Here is a 4,932-nt window from a genome sequence, read left to right as displayed (position 1 = left end):
AGGGGCTGTTAGCAGCCACTGATGGCAGCCACTGATGGCAGCCCAGAAGACAGATCTTCCCTGCAGCTTTCAGAGAGCACGGTCCTGCCCTAACCTTGATTTCAGACCGCCAGCCACCAGAATAGTAAGAGAAAGCCCGTCACTTACAAGTACCCAGTTTACAGTTATTCATTATAGCAGTCTGGGGAAAGTAGCGGTATTGCTAGGAAACACACCACAGACAGACATGCATGCAGCGTGCATTCATGTCTGCTTCCATGTCTATCTCTATATATTTCCTCTGTGATAATCCAACCTAATGCAGCAGCAGAATTGGCTCCGTTTTCCTTCTCTGTGTCTGTACAGCCGCTCTCCCACAACACAAACTTGCCTCCCTTTATCTGTAACAGCCACTATTCCATCACCCCCACAAAAGACGGCAGTCACCACCATACGCTCCCTCACACGGCCGCTCTGTCTCACTCTGCCCTGCCTCTGACGCCCTTGGCCTTTCAGACAGACACACTCCTTTCCCCAGTACCCAGAGCCAGGTGAGCCCCTGCATCGTGGGCTCCTGCTCACCCAGCTCTGCCTCTAATCACACATGCTCGACTGGGTTAGCCTGCACGGATTTTAGTGTTATGTAAGCAGCACGTGTTGCCCATTTCCTCCCTCAGTTTGCATTGTCGCTCAGCACCATTTTTAGGACCGACCTTCACCCAGACAGACAGATGGACGGAAGGACAGATGGATGGACAGACAGGGGCCTGTAACTACAGTTCACCCATCTGAACTGCTGCAAGTATTTCCTGATGTGAGTGAGACTGCTTTGGCGGAAGGACATTCGACTGCCTGCAATCTTTTTTTCCGTGACAGCTATGGACTTGTCTCTGGTGCAGAGCGGTTTTTCTAGGGCATGTCCCCAGGGACGGCTCTGCTGCATCATAGGGTGTGCATCGTCACACCAGGCACTGCCAAAATGTTTCCCAAAATGGTCCCTTTGTCCCCTCCTGCTTCTCTCACCCGCAGAACAGCTGCTGCTGTCACATATCTCAGTGGCTATACATTCAGACCTGTAAAATGTTGCCTGTCTGATGGGGCGAGAGAAAAGTTAACTCTCATTCTATTTGTAGGGCCCACCCAGTGCTCAGCAAGGCTGAGCACCCCTCCTGGTATTGACTGGCTTGTTGGGTCTGTGCTTTTCAAGAAATGATTGCTGATGTCTCTCTTTTAAAATTTTTATTTTTATTTTTTATTTCCTGTATGGGTTTTGTCTGCATGCATGTCTATGTACTATTCTCTTGCCTGGTGCCTGTGGAGGCCAGAAGAGGGTGTTTGTTCCCAGGAACTGGAGTTATGGAGAGTTGTGAGCCACTATCTGGGTGCTGGGAATTGAACCCCAGTCCTCTGGGAAAAGCAGCCATCGCTTTTGACAGTTAGGCCAGCTCTCCAGCCCCTACTTTAAGAAAGTTTTTGTTAAGCTAAGCCCTTTATATTGGAACTTTAAAAACAACTTACTATAAATCTTAACATGTTATTTAACATAGCATTAGCATCTGAAATATATGTATCAATTTGGTGTTGTATTTGAAGTATTTTAAGTGGCAGGAGTACGTATTTTAAGTATATCATTTGATATGCTTTTAAACTAATATGCTGTGGAGATGATTGCTTTATCTGTAAATACTGGTTTTCTCTTTTCCATTCCTTGCGCCTGTAGGCTTGCATTCCGGTGCTAATGGAGGCAGTAGGAAGAGTAGCCTTACTCCAGGAGGATGCTTCATTTTTACCTCTTAAACGATGTATGCATCTTCTTGCTTGCTGAGTGTGTATGCACGCTCCATGCATGCCTGACTCCCCAGGAGGCCAGAGAACGGCATCAGACTCCCTGGAACAGGAATTAGAGTTGTGAACTGTCATGTAGGTGCTGGGAACTGAACCCAGGTCCTCAGCAAGAGCAGAAATGCTCTTAACAGCTGGGCTGCCTCTCCAGCCTGTAAAGATTAGACTGCAAAGACAATGTTTCTAACATTTCCTACAAGAATAGCGTTTGTGGGGCTGGGGAGAGGCCACAGTGGATGAAGCGCTGGCCCCACATGTTAAGAACAGGAGTTCAGATTCCCAGAACCCAGGATGGTTTTGTCTTCATGGTCATAAGTGGTCATTGACATGAATACGTGATGGTTGCATCTCTGAATTTCTATATTAAATTACTCTTCTACTCCTGAGATAAATGCAATTTATGTGTGCATGCATGTGTCTTGTCTCCCTGTCCCATCTCCCCACCTCTGTTGGACCCAAATCTATAGTTATTCTTAAAGAAACCAGTTCACCAGTTTCACAGTTCCACTCTGTGCTCCTGCCTTAATTCAAAGCTTTTTTTTTTTTTTTTTTTTTTTTTGACAATCAATTTTCATGGTGCTGGTGGTGGAGACATGGCATCAGGGACTCCCTCCATAGCCCAGACAGGCTTTGAACTTGCAGCAATTCTCCTGTCTCAGCTTCTTGACTCTAGGCAGGAGCCACCATTTCTGCCAGACTTTTTTTCTCTTTTGAACATGGGAGATTTCCAAACATTTTTATCCTGAAGAACATACATGGTTTTCAATAACGTTCATTCTTTTGTGAGTGTGTATTTATTTTTAAGAGAGTCTATGTAGCCCTGGCTATCCTAGAACTCACTATGTAGACCAGGCTGGCCCTGAACTCTGATCAAGGAGGCCAGAGCCTCCCAAGTGCTAGAATTAGAGAGAGATGGCCTACTATGCCCAGATGTGAATATCTTTGTGTGCGAGTCTGTGTGCATGCATGTATGTGTATGTGCATGTGTGTGCATGCATGTATGTGTATGTGCATGTGTGTGCAGTAGTTGGAGGATGTTGGCAGAGGGATCGGATCTCTTAGAGTTGCAGTTGGTTGTAAGTTTCTAGGAACCAAACCTGGGTCTTCTCCAAGAGCAGCAAGTGCTCTTAACCACAGAGCCACTTCTCCAGTCTGAGCCCATCCCTACACTACCTGCTGGTATGGCTGCGTCTTCGTCATACTACCTTTCTCTTCTCAAAAAGAACACTGCTTAAATTAGTTCTTTCCAACATTAATTTCTGAAAGAGATTGGTTCAGCTTTACCGTTGGTCTGTGTGACTGATCGATGTGTTTTCCCTACGCCTCACAGTTATGGGCATGGGTCATCTTTCCAATCAATAGTTTCAATTTCCTTTAAATTTTTACTTTTTTGTTTTTTTGTTTTATGTTTTTGTTTGTTTGTTCAAGATAGGGTCTCACCATGTAGCCCTGGCTGTCCTGGAACTATGTAAACCAGGCTGGCCTCCAACTCTTCTGCCTGCCTCTGCCCTCGAGTGTAGGGAGTAAAGGCGTGGGCCACCACAGTAGTTAGTTTCTAATTTCTTTAAGAGGGCCTAGTCTTCCACAGGGCGGATTGCTAGACTGTCTGTTAGGATCTACTTTACCCTTCCCATATTGTTACACACAGTACCAGCCGCGTATCTGGCAGCCCAGTTAGGCAACATTTCTGAGATGTCTGCAGCCTAACTGCTGACCACCTTGCCAATGGTACAGTAGCGAAGTCGGTGCATCCTATTTCCAGCTATGTGGTATAAGACACTGGGCCCCTAAAGTCTTTCCTTACTTCCCAGCTGGGAGTCATAATGATGTCACCTCACCTGTATAAATAATAACAGTTCAGGGAAATCAGCAAGCCGGGCGCCCGCCCGCCCGCGTGAGCAGTAACGTCAGACTTCCCTACTGTTCTTGATTGTCATGGAAGAAACAACTTGTACCTGAAAGGCAGTGCTTTGTCACAGCAGTTTAGCTTCCACCCGAGCAGACCCCTGCCTCCAAAGTCCCCTAAGCCCTTAGCCCTCCTCACACATGGCCCTGAACTTCTCTGGAGATGAAAATCCCTTTATCAACGAGCTATCTGCACCAGGCGGCAGCTGAGAATGTAGGCCTTCTTGAAATCCTTCACTTTTTTTTTTAAACTTTTTTGGTTTTGTCTGTTCCCCTTCTCAGAGTTTTCCCAAGATAACCACAGAGGTGTCGGGTGGGAGATGACCGTGATTTCTGTGTCCCTCCTAGCTTCCCTCAGTGACTAAGTAGACTTAAAAAATCAAAGCTGTCCTGTTAGAATGACCTCCCAAAGTGGTTAAATCAGCACTGTGCCCTTTTCTCACTGAGAGCTGTTTTAGGGACACATACTCCAGCCTGTGTCTCAAGAAAAATGTAGGGCGTGTTGGTAGGTGGCAGCAGGTGGTGGCGGCAGGTGGTGGCAGGCTGGAGTCCGGAGACGAGAGAGGAGTTGAATGTTCACTTTACCAATATTTTTTAAAAGTGTAAAACTAACTCTTACCAGTGCTGACAGTGTGCCGCAGAGCAGTTTGGTCACTGCTGGCACTTGAAACAAAGATGCACACATTCCTCAAGGTGGGGCTCCCCCCTTCCCCCCACAAGCCTACAGCCGGCTGTCTTTGTAGCTACTTGCCTTTTGTTTCCTCTCATACACATTGGAGAAAGTCCTGGAACTTGCTTTGTAGACTAGGCTGGGCTCCTCAGAGATCTGCCTGCCTCTGCCTCCCTCACGCTGGGATTAAAGATGGGTGCCACCATGCCCGGCTTATTTGCACGTTTTTAAAGCTGTAAAGTCTACAGCTCAAACACACCTACTGGCTGGACAGAACCTGCCAACCTGAATCCCCAGCACCACCCAAAAGAGTCATCTGCTCTTAGAAAGCAGAAATGCCAGGCACGTTGGCACAAGCTTGTAACCCAGCACATATGCAGCAGGAGGGCTGTATGGAGGAGGTAGCCTCAGCTACACAGAGAGGGGCCTAGTCTTACAAAGGGGAGAAAAAAAATCACATAAAAATAATCTAAAATGTTTTAAAAGACAAAACTTTTCCCCAGCATAAAAAGCTTTTCTTAAACATTTTTATACAA

The sequence above is a fragment of the Apodemus sylvaticus genome, chromosome 10 (assembly GCF_947179515.1).
Source record: "Apodemus sylvaticus chromosome 10, mApoSyl1.1, whole genome shotgun sequence".
Lineage (NCBI taxonomy): Eukaryota > Metazoa > Chordata > Mammalia > Rodentia > Muridae > Apodemus > Apodemus sylvaticus.
This window is presented reverse-complemented; position numbering follows the sequence as displayed.